The sequence below is a fragment of the Diabrotica undecimpunctata genome, chromosome 1 (genome assembly GCF_040954645.1).
Source record: "Diabrotica undecimpunctata isolate CICGRU chromosome 1, icDiaUnde3, whole genome shotgun sequence".
Taxonomy (NCBI): Eukaryota; Metazoa; Arthropoda; class Insecta; order Coleoptera; family Chrysomelidae; genus Diabrotica; species Diabrotica undecimpunctata.
The window spans coordinates 182,360,765-182,383,327 of NC_092803.1; the positions used below are offsets into that span (position 1 = coordinate 182,360,765).

Below are 22,563 nucleotides of genomic sequence, written 5' to 3' on the forward strand. Positions count from 1 at the left end.
CTGCCAGTCTTTAGGGATTATTTGTTTTTCCCACGCCTCTTTATATATTTTCCATAGCCAGTTTATTCCTTCTTCCCCCATGTATTTTACCATCTCCGGTTCAATTTCATCATCTCTACCTGCCTTGCCTATTTTTATATTTGATAATCCTTCTATTACTTCTTCTCTACTTATTTGCTCTGGCTCTGTGTTTTCTTCGCCTTCATTGATTATATTGTCTTCCTTTATCACTTCGGTATCAAATTTTTCTCATAATATTCTTTCCATACCCCAGCTACTTGTTCTGGGCTTATTTCTATTTGGTTTGAAGTATCTCTTACTGCGTTTATTTCCTTTCGTTTTCCTTGCCTTATGTGTCGTATTGTCGTCCAAAAGTTCCTATTATTTGTTATATATTCTTCCTGAAGTTTTTCTCCAAATTCTTTCCTTGTTTTTGCTTTTGCTTGTGTGACTGTCTTTTTTACCAATCGTCTCTGCCTATAGTATTTTTCTTTATCTTCTTCTTGTCCCGTTTCGATGTATTTTTTCCATGCTATTTTCTTCATTTTTATTTCTGTCTTTACTTCTTTATTCCACCATCTTGTCCTTTCCAACTGTTTATTATATTTTTTGATTCCACACACTTCAGTTGCTGTTATCTTTAATACTTCATTGTATGTATTCCATCTTTCTTCCATTGTCCATGTTTCTTTTTGGCACCCTATTTGTCTCAGTCTTTTGTTAGTTTCCTCCGTGTAAAATTCTCGCACACTTTCTATCTTTAGTTTGATTACATATTATACTTTCTTGTACTCTTTTCTTTCCACTTCCTCCATTTTTTCATCCTCCAGTTTTGCAGTGACCATCCTGTGTTATGGAGACAGTTCCGGTTCCTTTTCCGTTAAGATGTTTTTAATATTTTCTTCTAGGTTTCTTGTATAGACTATATAGTCGATTAAGCTTTTCGCATTTCTCTCTTCAGCCACAAATGTATATTTGTCGTTAATTCAAAGATGTGAATAATAATTAATTCAAGTTTGTCTAACTAAACTTAAGCGTGATGACGCTCCTTAAGACAAGTTTAAACGTATGTATGTATTTTGTAGACTTTTTGATAATATTTCAGAGCAGTGAGCAGTGTAGCCTTCTGTTGTGAGATTGTACTTTAATCATTTTTTATCCTAGACATTTTTGGATGAAATTTATAGAAATTAATAGAGAGCATTCTTGTTTATACGATGTTACTTCTGAGTATTCCAATAAACATAAACGTAATGCAAGTTACGAAATTACATAAATAAATTGAAAGAAAGTATATCTTACTTTTTTTATGGTATTACTTGAATTTTTTGCTGCAAATTTAGTAAATTTCTAGTTTGGCTTCATTCCCTCGCCACAATAAAGTCATTGCTTGTTTTTTCCAAATATACGGATGCTTCTGTTATAAAACTTCTTTTTGATACTTATCTTACACTAATAGTTATATAATTTATTATAATACGTGCGTTACAATTTAAAACGCGGCGCGATCTTCCGAAACTAACTGTTCTCCTTACAACAAAATTTCTCTTTAAATATAAAATACAGTTATTCGAAAATTGCTGCGAAACCCCATCGACGAGCCCAGAAGGTCGCTCAGACTAGTTTTTATTCGGCCTGCCTGGAAATTTCGAATCGTGTGTGACTCATCATAATTCAGGTGAACAGGTCGTTCAACTGAGCGCCGAAACAACTAGAACAGAAAAGAATTAGTCATAATATATTTACAGTTTTATAGGCCATGATATTTATCGTAACACTATTCTTAAAAAATTGATGTGGGCAGCACGAAAGAACAATGTCATCTACTGTCTCACTTGTAACTGTATATTGTCCATTCGTAGGTAAATCTTAAAATCTGTAGGTTCTCTATACGTAGTTACAACATAGTGAATTTTTATTTTTCACCTTATCAGATATTATCCAAAAATAATCACCTATTGCCTTTTTCGAAATAGTTGGTGCCATGATAAATAATAAACGGAACCAGTTGTAGCGCTTTGAACTTTTTCACGTCCGTGGCAAAACGTTTTAAGTTCTGTCTTTACGATTTATAGTGCAACTTCATCATTTTTAGTACTACATCGTCCATGGGGCGTTCTTCAAGACACTTATACTAAATAAATACATATGTGGGAAATCCTCGACAAAGCTGTCACAAAATTTAAAATATTTGATAGTTTCTCTTATACATTATTTATGTAATAGATTTCCATCGAGTATTGGTCAACTTTTTCAATTGTTTGTAAAACTAAACAAAAACTTTTTCAATTGGACCGAACCGTTTCCGTTTTCAGAATAAAGGAATTTCCATATTAATTAAAATTTAACTGGTGGAATTTAATTTACAGAATTTTACTAAGCGTAAAGAAATACAGCTAGGATTTTTGTTGCTTTTGTTAGTGATTTTAAGTTAAATAACTAAAAGGAAACTTATATTTTCTTAACACAGAAAACAGTTACTCAAACTACTTTCAGATTACCATTTATCTTGATACAGAAATATTTTACTTTTTATGCAGGCGTTTATTCAGTAAACTGTCAGGTTTACTTTTGGATGTTCTATCTCGGCTTTTATAACAAGCTTCCGGTAATCTAATCTATTTTCTCCAGGACCATTAGTGAATACAATAATTCCGAAGAAAGTATAAATCTTCAGTGTTAAGGTAATATTAGGCTATGTCTGACTAGCGAGAAAGATGTGTTTTAGGCACTAATTTATCGTGCTCGGTAAATAGTAATTATTGAAGTAAATTTAAAAGTAATTAAGTATAAAAGTGAATGTGATTTGTATACTGAATATTGGAATCGTGAGTAGATAAAATATACTTTTTTCATCTATTTGGATTTATATATTTAAGTAAATCACTGCAATTAGTTATAAGTATTATACAATTTCCATGAACTGGCATCACAACGAAAGCTGTAAAACAGCGCCGGTTTTAGTCGGATTTTAAATCCATTTAAAAGATGTCATCTTCCAGTCAGCTACCACAAAATGCATCATACTCAAAATCAGTTAGTCAACCACGTAGTATATTTATCCCAAACAGAAATCAAGCTATTCTATTTAACACTCTAGGGAATTGTACAATTAATGACTATCTTGAAGGATTGAGTCAGCATATACAACCAAAAAATATAATTTTCGTATCCCGTATATCAAACGGTAGAATATGCATATATCTATCATCCAAAAACCTAGTAGATAAATTCATAGCAGAAACAAAGAAGATAATAGTAAATGGAAATATACTAGAAGCGAGAATAATAACTCCATCAGTCCGCTTAATTCTGTCCAATGCATGTCCAAGCATACCTTCTAACTTAATAATGGATGAATTAATAAAACTAGGTTTAAATCCTCTCTCAGATATACATATTATACCTACGGATAGGAGCAACCAATCCTGCCTTCAGTCATATTCTAAGCTTCCGAAGACAAATTTTCGTTTCACCTTTTCCAGACAACTTTGTACTACCTGAATCTTTTATTATCGAGTTGGAACAAACATCATACCACATATTTATAGCCCAAAACGAAACATGTTTCAAATGCAAATTAACTGGACACCAGACAGCTAATTATCCAAATATTTCAGCTTCTAACGATCCTCACAATGATAGTGCAATGCAAACAGAAATGAGACAAAATTCATCAATAAATCATACTCAGAAAGATAATTTACAAAATACTCCCACAATCTCAAATACCACTCTCTCCACTCTTACTACGTTTTCTCAAACCACATTACAAACAGTAGCAATCACAAATTTTTCAATAAACCAAACCCAACAGTGCTCACTACAAAATTCATCTATACATTTGACCACTTCTTCAGTTAACACTACAATCGCAACACCTACATCGTCTGAGTCATCTTCTAATACCCAAAAGCATAAATCAACCTTACCCGAAACAAGTCAACACTTACCTCCAAATAAAAATACACATATGAATTCTCACGAACACCCCACATAACTTCGAACAAAGCAACCGGAAGAAGAACCCTAGAAGATGCAATTACGCCACCCGCCGAAGAAGACTTTGAAAACCCTAAGCTTCAATTAAAGAAAAAAACCAAAACTGATGACAAAAACTTAAGAGATGAGATACCAAATCTCATCTCTCATCATCATCTCAAAACATTACTAGAACCAGTTAGAGAATATGTAGAAAGGGAAAAGCAATTGTTAAGCTTCGATCAAGTAGTGGATCTATTCGAAAATATACAAGGATCAAAAGACATAATTAGCGTAACAAAATGGTACGCAGAAGACTCTCATACACTTATAAAGTTTCTATCGGAATTACATCCATACTACATCGACAAAAGAATGAAAACCAAAAGCACCAAATTAATACGAAAACTTGGCAAACACATAGGTTTTCTCCCTGCAGTGAAAACTTCATTGTCGGAAGAAGATTCCGACTCATCGGTAAATAATTCCTCTAAAGAATAATTACATTCATTTCTCTGCTTCAATGGAACTTAAATGGGTTTTACACCCATTTTGAAAAACTAAAACATATTATCAGTAGTAATATCCCTAGGACATTGATAACAGACGAGATAATTTCATGACAATCGAAAGCTCGTTCCTTCTCAAGCAACGAGCTTGAGAAATTTGTCATGAAATTATGAGGCATTCATCAATGTCCGAGGGATATTCGGCGGATAATTTTTCGGAAAAAAAAATCATAACTCAACATAACGAAACATTTATTTATTAAAAGTACAGTTAGTGAAAGTACAATTATTAAAATTTAAGTTAACATTAGATTCGTTGCTGTTCTCTACTATAGAAGATCTATTACCACGCATAATATTTATACTTTGAACATTCTCATTGCCGAAACGTGACATTTTGAAATTTATTTGGATGAAGTTGTCAAACTCGTCATAGGGATTGAAAATTGCACTGAATGCAATTATCAGTCTAATGTTGACATGCTTGGGTGAAATTGTTCCACATGACACAAAATGACGAAATTTGAATGGTTGTTAGAACAGTCGAAAAATTATCTCTGAAACACACCCATCAATTATCTGTCTACATGAAACAAATTTCAAAAATTCAAACCATGTATATAACTTTCGTAATTATTCATGTTTTTATAATAACAGATTAAACCAAAACATTGCCAGTGGAGGAGTAACAATTTACGTGGATGAAAAATTCATGAGCACACAGTTACCAGTGACTTCAAATAATATTGAATTAATAACTATTGCAATAAATATACCTCAAAAGATTTATATATGTAATATGTATATCCCACCAAATCAAACTATATCCCAAGAAGATCTAACAGCTATTTTGGAACAAATTTCTTCACCTAGAATTATCGTTGGAGATCTTAACAGCCACAATCCGATGTGGGGTTCCATAAAACTCAACCCAAAAGGACGAATTATAGAAAATATTATAACATCCCAAAATCTGAATCTACTTAACGACGGAAGACCAACCAGATTCAACATACATAATGGCACATCATCGGCAATTGATATTTCTCTGTGTGATCCAGTTCTGTCCACTACGTTAACATGGGACGTTCTACCCTACATCGCCTATCTCAAAACAAAAATTTTAAAGAAACATAAACCTCTTCCGTGGTGGACACCTGAATGCAGCCAAGCTACAAGAGCGTATAAGAAATCTTTCAATAGACTAAAGCATCATAAAACAGGCGAAAACATAACTGACTACAAAAAACGAAGAGCTGAGGCAAGATACATTCTAAAAAAGAATCCTGGAGAAAATTTATCTCATCTCTAAATACCTCTTTAAGCATAAGTACAGTTTGGAGAAACTTAAGGAAAATCTCTGGCAAAGGCCAAAAATATAAGATTCCTTTTCTAGCAAAAAATAACAAAATAATTACTGATAGAAAAGAAATCGTAGATATGTTAGCGGACCAATACGAATTAAATTCCAGTGATGAAAATTACACTGATAATTTTAAAATACATACAAACACCGTAGAAAAAAACATATTGGGATTCGACGGACATGAGATTCAGAACCTTAACGTTCCTTTTTCCTTCATAGAACTTGCTGAAGCCTTAAACTCTTCCAAAGATTCAAGTCCAGGACATGACGGTATCCCCTTAGCATTTCTACTACATCTACCAGACAATGGGAAAAATTTATTACTAGACCTTTATACATAATTTTATCTGGAGTAACCAGGTTTTCCCATCAACTTGATCCGAAGCAATAATACTACCACTTATTAAATCTAAAAAATCTCGGACATCACCTGAGTCATATCGACCAATATCTTTAACCAAAATTATATGTAAAGTGTTAGAGAAAATGGTAAATAAAAGACTGAGATGGTATTTAGAACAACAAAAACTCCTTATTCTACAACAAAGCCGATCTAGGCAAAATAGATCCACTATAGATAACCTAATAGACTTAGAAGTCAGGAATACATGAAGCATTTGCTATACGCTGATGACTTAATTTTATTTGCCAAAGGAAAAACTCAGCTGTGACAACAATGTAAAACCATTTATTGATGTCACAGCTACAATTTTAGTGTTAGCTTCAATTACAAAAGAAGGCACTGAGGATGATCTGATCTAGATCGTAAACGTCACGTTATGCTACTGTATAAATTTTGACGACGCTTTTTAAAAGTTTTAATTATATGTTTTATACCTAAATACAAATGTGAAGTATTTTACTTCTGTATAAGTTTTATATATATATATATATATATATATATATATATATATATATATATATATATATATATATATATATTTATTATTCTCAATCTACTGAACAAATAAAAAATATGACCTGGCAACCCTGCTGGTGCCGGTTTAGACTTCAGTCAATTCCATACGATTACGCGTCCCCTTTCTGGTCTCAGATTTTATAAGCCAATATATCAGATTCATCAGTAAAGATTTAAGCTTCCTAAAGTATGTACAGAATAAATACAGAACTTCTTTTTTGAAGACCTGTATCTTCTTTTTGTAGCTATTTTTTACGAGGGTAAATATAAGAGTGTGCAGTTTTCTTTCATAAAGAACCTTGTATATAAAAAATATTTAAAATAACTCGGTTATGCGGTTATGTTTAAAATGAAAATGCATTCAAAACCAAAGTATATACCCTTTGACTAACTCAAACCATAATTTTCTTTTATTCCTCCTAAAACTTCCTCAACTCTTAGCAGATAGTTAGCAGCTTTTAAGGAGAATTTGTTGGAAATTAAATTCCAAAGCACTCGTTGCATATCCAACAAAATTGTTGCAAGTAAGAAGATAATATTACTTCAAATAAGAAAGTTGAAGTCGGAAAATTTCGTTAACGAGTGTAATTGAAACTTTGGGAAGTTTTTCACAAACGATGAATACACTTAAAACAAAAAGAAAGGCCTTACCGTTGCTATAAGTTATGGTGGTTTATTATACAGTGGTATTTTTTGTGGATAAATTATTAAACAAGTTTAGGTAATTTATATTTTTTCTCTTTGATATTTTTGTAACAAAAGCCTCAATTATATAAAACGTTCGAAAACTTTACAGACGTTTTAAATTTAGCAAAAACAATTTAAAAAAGTCCAGTGATATTGTGTATTTGGTAGGGGAAAGGGGATAAGATGACGAATCGGGTAAGATGACGAATTCTCGATATTTTTCCAACGTACTTCTCTGGCAATACTGTCTTCAGTCAGAATCGAACACATATGTTCCAATGTTTCTCGCCTTTGACTACAATAAATTAGCGGTCAGAGTTTAGTCACAGTTTAATGCTAAAACAATGTGTTTTAGTATGATACAAGTGTTGGTACCGATATTGTGTTAGTGATAGCAGTATTATTGCTTTAGAAAATAAGGTTTTTGGTAAGTATTGGGTAACTGTTGTATTTTTTTTTAACTAATATCTTTTACCAACAAATTACTTACAGAAAATGTTTGTTAAGAATAATAAATTTGACTTTATGATTTTTAGAAAAAAAGATGACACTCGTGGGTAAGTTGACGAGTTATTCGTCAGCTTACCCGAATTAACCAAAATTAACAATAAGTCATACCTATTTTCAATTTCAGATTTAAATATGGACAAAACATACAAAAAAAAAGACCAACAGATAATTTTGGTCGAAAGAAAATATGAAAAGGGCAATAGCTGAAATAACTGTTTAAAAGTTAAGTGTTAATGCAGCCTCAAAAGCCTGTAAAAAGATATGTTAAAAAATATCCTGATGGGGTAACTTGTGTATCCTAGTTATTTTGATTTTTTAAAAGTCATCTTTTATATTCAGAATTTTCCTGAAAATGCTGGTTTCGACTTTGCTGTTCATTGCGATGTTGCTGATAGATTTAACACTACAAAGAAAATGGTAGGTAAAGACTTTGCACAATCCTTTATGAAGAAATTTAATTGATCACTCCGTAAACCAGTAGCAACTTTCCTCGTTTAATGGCTTTTAATAAAGTTATGTGGAAACTTTCTTTAAGGTATACAAAGACCTCCATAAAAAATATTCCTATTTTGCTACTCATCTTTACAATATTGATGAAACCGGTTTTTCTTCAATACCTATCAAAGATCCGGTACCACCAACCGTCGAGTGGTAAAAATTTCCTCGGCAGAAAGAGGGGTTAACGTGGCATGAATGCCATGTGAAATTTTATATACTTACCACCGTTCCTAATATTTCCAAGAATAAGAATGCAACCAGCTCTTAACAATGGAGCACCCGAACGGACCATGGCAGTAGCTTATCCTTCGGGATGGATGACTTCTGAAAATTTTGTTATATATTTGGAACATTTCATTCAACACGCTCGTCTAAGCGAAAACAACTCTGTGTTAGTGTTATTGGAAAATCACACCAGTCATGTCTCTTTGGAAGTTATTACGCTATGCCTTACAAATCACATTACTCTACTTTCCCACCGGATACCAGTCACCGTATGCAACCATTGAATGTGTGAATATATGCCTACTTAAAAGCAGCAACTGTTTCAAATGCTCTTAGTGCTTTTAAAAACACTGGAATATATCTTGTTGATAGCCAGGTATTTGATATACTTGATTTTGAGGCATCTTTAACAACAAATCAAGACAAACCAATTTCAACGAAAGTTCCAACTACGTCTGCTTTGGAAAATGTAGAGGTCGAAGAGAAAATGCCAGATATTTAAGGAATGTCACCGATATATTTTTTAAAAGAAACAGGACCTCAAGAATCTGCTCAAATATCTGACAAAATTTCAGATATTCCTATTCTAACTAATCAAGGTCCATCTACATCAGGAATAGCTGGTTTGGACATCCCCTAATGTATCAAATCATATATTAAATAAAGGATCTACCTAAATTACCTGTTCCTGGAGTGAGAAGAAAACAACCCAGAAAAAAGTTACCATCTGACGTTATTTCCAGTACACCAGTAGTAAATATTTTATAAGAAAAGGAAGCTGCAAAAAAAGAGGAAATGGAATATAAAAAGGCAGAAGAAAATTGTAAAACAAAATAGAAGCAAATACTTTAACTTTCAGCAAAAAAATAGAAAATGCATTTTGGATAAAGGTAAAGGAAAAACCACTACTAAGAGAAAAATAAAGTTTGACGACTCTTCTAACTTGGAAGGACTTTAATAGGAACTTTAATAGAACTTTAATAGGAAGAAAGAGATTGCATAATCTGCAGTTAAAGAGAAAATGATGAGCAATGATATTGCTGCAGCAGGTGTAAGGAATGGGCTCACACTGAATGCACTGGAAGGAATAGTCAAGAAGTAAAGGTAAAACAATGGACTTGTGATTGGTGCTTGTAAAAATGTAGGAGCTATTGCAAGTGTTAATTAGTAGCAGAATAAATGTATTTTATTTCAATTTTTTTGCTTTCTAATATAATTGTCTTACTACATATAGGCATACTTAGTCATCGTACCTTTCACATTTAGTCATCTTACGAGCCAAACGATGTTATTTATCATATTATGACTGTTGAAACTGTTAAATAGCAGTGGCTGACGTTTCAACCAATAATTTAACATATCGGCAAGCTTCTGCTCTTTACGGAATACCAATTTCTATCATCTTTAATAGAATAAAAGGTCGTAAAATTGACGAAGGAAAACTAGGTGGTAGAAGAAATCCTATTCTGACACCTGAAGTAGAACATGATATTGCTCAATGTCACATGGAACGATCGAAAATGACTATCCTTATTCAAAAGTTAAATTGCTTCAGTAAGTGCAGAGCTACGTGTTACAAAATGAAATAAAAACAAGCTTTAAGGGTGAAAAACCTGGACACGATTGGTATATTGGGTTTGTGTGCCGCCATCCTAGGCTAACCTTAAAGAAAGCTGAACATCTCTAAAAGTAAAGAACGTTAGCAAGAAACCCAGAGGTAGTTTATAACTTATTTGATAAACTGGAGGAAGTAGTTTCAACTTACAATATCCTACCATAATTTACATTTAATTAAAAGTCCGTGCCATAGGCATCAAAGGAAATACCTTAAGTCTCGTTAGCGGGGGTTCAGGTCGAAAAAACACCACAGTGTTAGCATGTATGGCAGCAGATTGGACAATATTTTCAAATTTCCTAGCCATCACACAGATAAAATTCAACCAGTTGGAACGGGGCGTTTGCAAAAGCGTGATTTTGTTGACCTCTTGGGCTTAGTTTGGGCAGAAGCTATAACAAAACCAAATATTGAAACAGGTTTTATCACCAGAGGAATTTGTCCAGTAAATCTAAGGCGTTTTCCAGAAAGTTTATTTGATCCAATAGCGCTTCTAGCTTATCAGAAAAGAAAACGGAGAAGTGATGTCGGCTCTGTAATAGAACCTGCTCCAGAAATGCAAGAAGCTGGAAATTCAAATTCATCTGTTGGTTTTGTTCCGGAAACGGAAGAACCTGGCCTTTCAGGTTCATCAGCATTAGAATTGGAAAAGGCTGGACCTTCTGAGTTACCATCATTACCAGATACTGTTACTAATTCTTCTATTCCATGTTCAACCTCTGCAATTGTTCAAATCTTTGCTGAAGCAATTCGTGAAAAAGATTCTTGATATGTGAAATCCAAGTTGTAAAAAAACCAATACCCCGTTTAAAGCAGGTGCGGTACGGAGAGGTAGTAACGACGGAAGGGGTGACTGCTAGGTTCAGAGAAGCTAAGAATAGGAAAAAACGACCCAAAACAGTTCAGAAATCAAAAACTAGCAAAACTAACACTGCAGAAAATAAGTTAAAGAAAAAATCTAGAAGTTCTTCCGATGATAATTCGAGTGACAGAGATGATTACGCCTCTTGCAAATCTGCATGAAAAAATACAAGTCAAAGTTGGAGACTTTATAATTAAAAAAAAAAAAGAGGTTTAAATCTTTGTATGTAGGTATATTTAAAAAACCCTTAAAAGGGGCTACATCAAAAAACACAAACGTTTTCGGAATAATAATTCCATCATCAGGTTAAAAAGCCTAAAATAAGTATAAACCATTTAATTAAAACAAACGTGATTGAAATGTTGACTAAGGTTAAAAAAGCATAATGGTTATACTTACAGGTTAACATGCCTGAGCCAACAAAATTTTAGGGTACAACCCTTTACAAAAAATTGAAGTTAGCAAAAAATGTACATGTTGTTGTTTAAAAGTGAGTGATGTTTAATACTTTATTAGATTTAACTTCAAGCAACACATAACCATACCTCACGTGAGTTCCAGAGTCCGGAGAGTCAACCTCTTCAAACGGACATCAGCTGGTAACTGATTGACAAAGTACCTATCAACGGTGTCGAAAACAGAATGTCAATGCACCATGGAACAGCGTTGGTTATACATAATATTTATTTATAATATATAACTTTATAATTGTGAACTTTATTTGCAATCACGGAACTAAAAAACAAATCCAGAAAAATTTTTTTGCCGAAGTAGTGAACTTGGATATTAACATATCGGCAAAATTTTTCAGAAAATTCAGTAAAATTACTGATACCTACATATTTCCGTGGGTAGAAGATAAGCAAATGATTAATTTTGACCAAATATTAGCTATAATAGAACCTTTAAATATTATGCGTCGTCGATATATTTTCCCCAACATTTCAGAGTACCATTGTTACTAGGGACTTATTTTTATATGTTTATCAATAAAAGTCCTAAAATGTACTAAAGTTGGCTAGTTAGTAATCCAGTAAAATAAGGCAAAAAAGGGGGCAAACCTCGGAATGAAAGATAATAAGCTGAAAATTTGCATACGTCTTTATTTTGATGGTATAAAACTTACCTCAAAAGTCTCATATAATCACGTGTCCGCGACTTAAGATATTTAAGGTCAAAGGTCACGAAAATGAGTTTTCTGCAAATATCTCGTTTCCCTTACACTTTATGACATTTAAGGTGGTAAGAAAAATTGTAGAATGGAAAATTCTCTTCAATTTTTGTCTCAAGTACTTTTATGTACCTTCAACCCTTCTTAAGATAGAGCGCAAAGAGTGGGGGACTGCTTACCTGTGTATACGGTAAAGCGAAATCAGCCAGTAGGATTCAATAAATAATAAGTTATATAGTTAATTATTCACTTAAAATACTGTTATTATCATTAAATTTTTATTATTTATTATTTAATAAACTATATTTATAGATATTAATTATAAAATATATATTTTTTATATAATATTTATTTTATTTTTAACAAACATACAATATTAAATAAAATACTTTTCGTCCATATTACTACGAATATTATATCTCGAAATACAAATCTCTTGTACGGCTGTTGCTGTTTCTGCGAAGCTGTAGCAGATGCTCCTTTGTTATATATGACCTAACCGGTTTTTTTTTTAATATGACTTTCTACACACCGTGGCGAATGAGTTTGGGACTTCTATGTATATACGCACAATAGCGGTGGAGGGATATTTCACTTGATGATGGGAATGGTAGGGTAGAGCTATTTCTCTGCGTTAGTATTTCTTTACCGAAAAAAATTTATTTTATCGTTCAGTAAAAAAGTGTATATAAGTAAACATTCAATTGCTGCAATACCGCCAGCACCATAAGAACTGCTGAATACAATATTTTGCAATTGCAAGAAAGGTTGTGGTTCTAATTGCGGATGCAGGAAATCAGGATTGCAATGTACTTTAATTTGTGGGCAGTGTAATGGACAATCATGTCTAAACGCTTCATCAACTTCAGATGATTTCAATGAAGAAAGTGCATATGCACCTGATATTCTTGAATATTTTTATTTTGATACTTTAATAAACGAGAATGATGATGATGAATCCGATATTGAGCAGTCAGAGGAAGAAGAAGAAGAAGACGATGAAGAAGAAAATTAATACAAAAATATTAACCATACATAATAAAAGAATATATATTATATTTGTAACTTTAATAAATCGATTATTGGATTAATAAATAAATATATAATTTTAAAAAATAATAAATATGATTTTTTCAGTATTTAATTAAATATAAAAATGATTATTGTTGAATTCTGCACTTGATCTTAATTTATCGTATATACAGCTGTTAAAAATATCATTCAAGTTCATTTGAAATATTTCATTTAATATTGTATGTTTGTTAAAAATAAAATAAATATTATATAAAAAATATATATTTTATAATTAATATCTATAAATATAGTTTATTAAATAATAAATAATAAAAATTTATTGATAATAATAGTATTTTAAGTGAATAATTAACTATATAACTTATTATTTATTGAATCCTACTGGCTGATTTCGCGTTACCGTATACACAGGTAAGCGATCCCCCACTCTTTGCGCTCTATCTTAAGAAGAGTTGAAGATACATAAAAGTACTTCAGACAAAAATTTAAGAGAATTTTCCATTCTACAATTTTTCTTACCACCTTAAATGTCATAAAGTGTAAGGGAAACGAGATATTTGCAGAAAACTCATTTTCGTGACCTTTGACCTTAAATATCTTAAGTCGCGGACACGTGATTATATAAGACTTTTGAGGTAAGTTTTATACTATCAAAATAAAGACGTATGCAAATTTTCAGCTTATTATCTTTCATTCCGAGGTTGCATCCTTATTTTACCGGACTATAGGTTTTATTCACATTTATTCCTTAAATGTATTAATTCTCTTTTCTGTTATTTTTTGTATTTTCCATAAATAAATTGTTCTTATTGGAAATTTTTATATCATCATTACTCAAGAATGTATTAAGAATGTTTCCAGGTACCTCTCAGTAAGTTTAGCTGATATTTGTTGTAAATAACAGGTTGTTTTTGTTAACCCCAATATTACGGGTAAATGGAAACATTCATGGGGTAAATGGAAACACTAAAAAAATCCCAAGTCTGACTTTAAGTAAAAGGTTTGTGTCTTTTTGTGTATATTCTAACAAATCATACTCAGAAGTAACAGCAATATACAGGAGAACTTAAAATTTTCATTTATACTTTTTCTAGATAATTTTAAAGTAAAGTCTGCAAAAATCGTTTCCAGCTTCCCCGACTGACCCTACTTAATTTTATATTTTTATAGAAACTTATTGTCTTAAAATGATCTTTTATAGTAACTTTTGTTATATCTTTGTAATTTTTATTAAAAACCAATTTTTCTGTTATATTGACAGTAAATAAAGGAAAAAAACGCTGACATATCGCTGACATAAAATCACATCGTGGAATTCGATTTATTAAGTTTCCTCTATTTTTATTGCTGAGAAAATCACCGTATCAAACTATTTACGTTCAAACTGTTTGATTTGATCATAGCTGGGAACAAATTGACTGCGACGAGGGAATCCATTTAACGACACATGTAGGGTTCACTTCCCTGCATGGTGTAAAGTGTTGTATGTTAGTTCGGACAGTTATTGACAATAAGAGAACAGTCGATGAGGTAATTTGTTAACAAAATAGGAATGCAATGCACGAGAACATTTACTGGAATTTACAACTGTTATTAGACTTTGTAAACAATGTTAAGGTATTATTTGTGATCAATAATCAGGTAGTAATAAAGGTAGAACTAAAAATTAAAATGGCTCTATATATTCCTTATACATAAAGTTTATTACATTCACATAAAACTAAAAATAACAAACAGTTCTTTTAGAATCGAAATTCTAATCGATATTTTCACAACTGTAGCATATGTTGAAAATATTGACCATTTACTTAAAAATGAATAAAGTATAGGTTAATCTTTTTAGAATAAGCTATCAAGTAAATTTCCTTGTTAGGACACTCTTAAGGTCCATTTATACATATCCGTGCCGTGTTCATTTCGTGTTGACAGTGCCCGGTAAAAAAACAATAAGTTTATATTATATTCATATTATAAGTTTATATAATAAACAATATACTCTTATGAGTATATTTATACATTGACGGTCAATGCCCGTCCTTAAATTAATCCCAAACGATATATTTGACTTGTATAAATAGGTACGATTTAAATGTTTTGTGAACGCGAGTGCTGGTAAACAGACAAGCAGAAGATGTTGTGCGGTTAGTATGTTATGGTTTTTTATATGTATTGAAGAAAAAAAAGAGTACTGTGACATTCTAAAATAATCGTGGAATTTTGTTTCATCATCCAATAATTCTCTGTATATTTTAAATTGTCCTTGGGTTTGTCTTTTTTTTCACATAGGATGCACAGTCCATCTTTTGAGTTTTCGTCTTTTCTGCTCTTAATAGTCATAATGCCAACACGGTGAGATCTTCTATCCAAGCCGCCATATTTCCATCTCTCTTTTACACAGAAATATGGTATAACGTTTCCTCTCTATTCGGTCCGGTACGCACACTGCTACAACGCGGATGTATGTAAATATAACATTAAAAATACCCGGACTCGGCATTGACACGGAACGGACTCGGCACGGATATATATAAATCGACCTTTAATAATGTATTTGTTTGAAAAAGTACATAGTGCTTAGTTAAATATTTTATTTATAATATTCTTAATATGTTAGACATATACGTAATATGACCTTATTTAAATTTATATTTTAATAATTTTTTTTATTGTTTATTTTCGTATCTTTGAATTGCCACTTTAAAATTGGCTAATTTATATGCTTATTAAGTTCTGAGAACCACTTGTACCATAAAAATGCTCGAAAAAGCCCAAAACGTTATTAAAAGATCAACTTCAACCTTATCTAATTTATCGCCTCTCAATAAGAGAATGCATATGCCGTTTTGTACAAAAGGCTTGAGTTACAGCTTTAAAGATTACGAATAATCTAATTTATAATCAGGCAGAACCAAAGAACCCTCAATACCACAAAATCCATTGTTGACTGGGTCGAAAATATATTTACTTTCTAGCGGACGTCGACCATCTTACTTCTACTGCATCGCGAATGGTGTAACAATTAACAATATTAGTGCCGCTTAATTGTGGAGAAGACCTTCAAAATCTAATGAAGAAAATAAACCAAACCTGCGACCACTATAGATTAAAAGTCAACGTTAATAAAACTAAATCTATGATAGAAAACAAAATTATGAGTATAAAAGTTGTAGATGCCGGACTAGAAAGAGTAGAGAAACTCGTGTATCTTGGCAATGATATTAATGAGTGCTGGAATCCAACCGTAGAAATTAAAATCCGAGTAGAACGAGCTCAGGCTACATGCTCGAAATTCTGAGAACAACTGGAATTGACGAACAAGACCTTGCGAATTATCTCAGAACTATATTGGCACCAAACGGCAACAGTTAAAATAGAGCACACAACATCCGAAGATATACGAATCCGACAAGGAGTGCAACAAGGTTGCGTCTTATCACCGCTATTATTTAATCTGTATTAGAAATCTATATTCAGAAAACGTTAGACAAGGTTCAAGGTGCCAAAGAACCAGCATAGACAACATCAGGTACGCTGATGATACCGTCCTAATAGCAAGCAAAGCACAAGAACTACAACATATAATAAATGCGTCATAGCGAAATGTTTGGTGTACATCTAAATGTTTTCAAAACTAAAATTCTAGTATTTTCCCGGATACCAACAAACGTACATTTGTATGCCAAATACAAGCAAATATCAACATCCAGTGTAACCCAAAAACAGAAATCCTATCAAGACTCGAATAGCGAGGAAAACACTCATGAACATGAAAACATTTTTTACAAGATCAGATCTTAGTCTAGAGCTCAGAATTCGAATGATCAGATGTTAAGTTTTCTCTGTTTTGCTGTATGGCTGTCTGTTTTGCTGTATACTCTTAGGAACACTAAGATGGGCAGAACATCTGGCAAGATCACAGCAGAACAACCCTCCTAGAAGAATCCTTATGTAACAACCTGTGGGAAGTAGAAGTAGGGGAAGGACAAAACTCAGATGGAGAGAGGGTGTAGATGAGGATGGTAGACAAATAGGCGCAGCAAACTGGCAACAGTTGGCAATGGATAGAACTGACTGGCGTAATAGACTTGGGAAGGTCGAGGCTCTTTTATAGGGCTGTAGCACCAATGATGATGATGCTGTATGGCTGTGAAAGTTGGACAATGAACTCTGAAACAGAAAAAAGAAGAGACGCCTTTGAAATGTATATATACTGACGGATGCTGAGAATCCCATGGATACAAAAGGTACCAATGGTGAGGTACTTCGGCGCATGAGTAAACCAAAAACATAATCAAACTCAGCATAATTAAAGAGAGAAAAATACAATACTTGGGTCATGTGTTGGGAGGTGAAAGATATAAATTACTTCAAATCATATTGGAAGGTAAAATTCAGGGCAAAAGATCAGTTGGAAGACGCCAGAACTCGTGTCTGAAAGACCTGAGGAGATGGTTTGACCGCTCATCCACAGAAATCTTTCGTGCGGCAGTTTCCAAAGCTACAATTGCCATTTGGATCGCCAAACTTCCAAAGGGGGCGCCGCAATAAGAAAAAGAGGAGCTGAATTTGTAAAATCTACGATCTTAGTATTGACCTTCGCGTTCGAATGACATTTTGCTATATCTTTCCAGTGCTCTATTATTTCGCTCTTATGTTAAATCTATGAACCAGTCTTTGCAGACTATCTTCAATTTGGGCTATCAATATTGCGTCGTCTGCGTAACAGAGTATTTTTATTACTTAGTTTCCCATTCTGTATCCTCTTCCTTTGTTAACGCGTTTGATGATTTCATCCATGATTAAATTGAAGAGCATGGGGCTCAATGAATCCCCTTGTCTTATTCCGCTGCCTATTTTCATAGGTTTTGTAAGTTGTCCATCTATTCCAACTTTCATTTTGTTCAGGAAACAGGAACGAAGGTGGAATGCTGTAAAAGATATATAAAGGAACAAGATTTGTAAGGAAAAAACAACAATATCAAGCATTTTTCACTATCAAACGCACTGTAATGATTCTTAAAATTAAAAAGAAAATCAGCTACAAGTTCATTCACTCAAATTTTTTAAAAAATTTATATTTATAAAATGAAATTACCTTTTACATAGTATGTCAAGTTTCCACCGGCGTTTGTATTTTAAACTTCAATTGTGGCTTATTTCCATTAAAATAGTAATAATTTATTTTATTTACATCGTGGTGAATAAATAGGAGCTTTTCTGCATTTTCAGAAGTTAACCTACAGCTTTTGTCAACAAATATGTTACCAATTTCTGAAAATATTCTCTCTCAATAAAAACTAGTTGCTGGGCTTGATAAAAACTAAGACACTCAGTTGGGTCTGACTTGTTATCAATAATCGGCATTTCAGAATAAACTTCAAGTTCATGAAGTATGTTGGCTTTCGAACCACTCATAGGTGCTGTAGATGTTGAAGATGATACAAAGTCATCGAAGCACTTCCACAGTGTGAAAGATGAATTTGTTGGAAGATCGTTTTTTTTTTCATTTATCCTTGCCCCTTTTTGCCTAGCGGTTAAAGGTACTTCATCCTCATATTCGCTAATAATAACCACACAATTCTTATCATCTACTTGTGATTTAGATTCAGACTCATTGATATTGATTTTACTAGTTTATGTGATTTTTCTCACAACTTTGAATTCAATACCTTTAATAGTACTTGAGAAGAAATATGTTTTATAACTGAGATCTAAAATAGTAGATACGGTAAAATAATTCTCGGCCTACTCATCGGAAAACTTTTTGTTGATTCCAGTAATGAGACTTTCTTTCATAATACGAACTCGTATTGTTCTGAAGCTATTTTCTTGTAGCATCTTGAGCAATTTACCATTTTTGTTAGGAATAAGCCACAATTTTACCTTAAAATAAGTTTATTTGACGTCTCGATTTCCACTTCTGAAATCGTTCTCAAAATCTACAAAACATACATACAAAATACAATGTTTTGTATTTTGAGAACGATTTCCGAAGTGAAAAGCGAAATGTGCAATAAACGAATTTTAAAGTAAAGTGGCTTATTCTCAACAAAAATAGTAAAATTCTTTCATCGTTCCAACGCATGGTACAATAAACACAAGGTATGATACAAAAAATCGGTTCGCTTCGCGCATGACGTAGTCAAGAACGCTTCTTCACGCAACATTTGAATCTACATACACTTCGTCTAATTTACATACTGTTGTACGTCATCCGTGTCGTATCGCGTGAGATCACATGATACAAACACGAAATATTTAGGCGGTAGGTGTGTTCTTTTTTAGAATCACTTTGCCGAGTACACTGGCATTACAGCAACTAGACATATTTTATTATATACGCGTAGAAATAATATTTAAAGATATCTATTAATGTTAACTTAAAGAAATACACAATAATATGTTTCATTTAATTTGTATAAATGCATTATAAAGCGTTTTTATGAAGAACATTTGTTCGGAACACACTGTAACTGTAATTGAACGAAGGTGATATTTTGGCATAAATTGGTATCACTTATTTGACAGTTGTGGTGTTGACACTTTTTGTACTTTATTATTTTGAATTTTAAAGTGAATACCTCTTGTTTTATATTTTTACCTATTTAATAAAATATGTTCTTTTTAGAACAAAATTAGTGTGTTTTATTTCAAAAATGTCACGTAAGAATTTAAATAGTCGTTGTATAGAGATGTTAGCTTCTTTGATTCATTATTTTGAACAGGAACGTGATAAAATAACGGCCCCATTCTACCCTTAGCTGCTGTTAGAAAAGTATGTAAATTTATGTTTTGTATATTATTGTAAATGCTTAAAATATACATTCTTGTTTTAGCGTGTAGCTGCAGCTTTAAATTTACATATTTCAACTGTGAGTTCTATTTCTCAGGCCGTAAAAACTAATACACTTCTTTATACGACGCATAAAAGCAGCTCAAATTGTTTTTAACAAGATTATTTTAACTCTTGTTTTGTTTCTATTTATTTACATTTACATGTTTTAAATGACATCTTTTGTAATTTTCACACATAAAAATTATCCTGGTATTGTTTAATAATGATAATATGTAAGCCCTACGAGCCTAGTAGGCCCATGGCTGATGTACTATTCTTTGTCACTCCATTTTCTTTCCCAGTTCGTTACGTTAAGTCTTCTCATATCTTTTTTAACTCCGTTGCTCCATCTTGACCTCGGTCTTCCTCTTCGCCTTTTGCCTGCCAATACACTAGGTAGTACAATTCTGGGAATTCTAGATGGAATCATTCTCTGCACATGGCCCAAACATCTATGTCTTTGAACCTTAATTACCGCTAATATGTTGCCACAAACATTTGGCCTTATTACGGTCTTGTATGTCCTTAGTTTTGCTCTTCGAGATATATTTTTGCTTCTTAACAACCCATTGAGAGCATATACAGCGCGGTTGCCAGACATAATTCTTTTCTGTATTTCTTCCTCACAGTTAGGTTCTCTTGTGAAGATATTTCCTAAGTACTCAAATCTTTTAATTTCTTCGAATTTATATTGTGTTACCTTTGCTGTTATCATTGTTATGTACTGCCCCCGAACGAATTTCTTATTTGTGCATTCCATATACTTCGTTTTTGCTTCATTTTTATACATTAGCTTGGTTTCTACCCTCTCTTTCAGTTTCATGACTGTTTCCATCAGCTCTATTTTCGTTCTAGCAAAGATTACTAAGTCGTTCGCAAATGCTAAGCAGTAATGTTTTTTTGTGGTAGATCAGACCTGTTCTATTTATGTTTGCTTCCTGTATAACCTTTTCTAATATTATGCTAAACATTTTAGATGATGATGGTCCTCAAAGATTTCTGTTATACTATTGTTTATCTTGACTTTATTCGGTGTCCTTTGAAGAGTTAATGGTGTTGTTGTAATAATAGGAAAAAAGTGGGAAATTTAAAAAGGATAAGATAGATAGATTTATTCATGTAAATTTCTACATTATTACATTCGTCAAACATAAAAAATACAATACAATACATGAGACACATAGTCATCAATAGAATAGAAACTGTGGTCAATCAAGAGTTCTTTAACACTATGTTTAAAAGACTTAAAATAACTGTTTATATCGTATGGGTATAGAATAGAATAAACTAGAAATATGCTTTATTGTCACAGAAAATTGTACAATTTTATGGACAAAGATTACAAAAAGTCAGAAAATAACAATTAAAATTTACTGAAATTACAAAAATCTCCAATATCACAAAATAAAAGATAATAAAATAAACAATTATTTGCACAATTTAAATAAATTGCAAATTGCATAATAAAACATTACGAACTAATAAGTTGAAGTTGCTGCGTATGATACCCAAATATATATAAAAATACTTAAGTTACTTGTACATAAAGGTACTGTAATTTCTTAGTTATACGTTAATAAACTCTTCTACTGAATATGGTCTTTTAGATGTTAGCATCATTTTCAGAATGACACGTATATATGACGAATTCTTACTACCACGCAAAGAATATTCTATAATATCTCGCCTAATTTTAAAATATTACCACAGGCTCTTTTAGGAGTTAGATTTGAATCTGGTAACATCTTCTGTATCATAGAAATACTTAAACTCTTTTTATGCATATCACAAGTCATGTTCTACAATATTATCTTCAGAAGATTCAATTAATGGAACTGGTTCTCTTGTTGTATTCATTGTACCATGGGTTCGAGCGTTCTTGACAACATCACACAATTGTGTCAGCTGTCAAAAGTCATGCGCAATATCATACCAAAGAATATAGACGCAAAGAATATAGACGCTTACTATATTCTTTGATCATACGTTGTGTTCATTGTACCATGGTTCCAACGCCATATATCTATTCTATTTTATTGGACAAAAGATAGCGCATAATATAGTAATTGTTGGAATCACTTCTAAAATAATTGAGTCCGTGGTGCTCATCAGTTTCGTTATAGACCTGCAAAAGGTCTAAATAATTCAAGGACAGATTGCAACACGTCCCACTAATTACTGTTGAATATACATATAGAAGCAACCATTCTAACATGTAGAAAGTGTTCCACCGTGTTTGTACATCTTAAATCATTTTTTTGTCCATATTCAACTGTTGTATCCCTTAATTTGCTGCATACTAAAAACGAGTGATTGAAATAGTTGCAATTCGGCGAGCAGTACTAATCAT

The 22,563-nt window shown here is 32.3% G+C and overlaps 1 protein-coding gene across 3 annotated transcripts in view; it reads left to right on the top strand.

Moving 5' to 3' along the window:
* Nucleotides 1–22,563, top strand: part of Dh44 (corticotropin-releasing diuretic hormone 44) — a 445,815-nt gene that overhangs the window by 311,380 nt on the left and 111,872 nt on the right. The window lies entirely within an intron of this gene.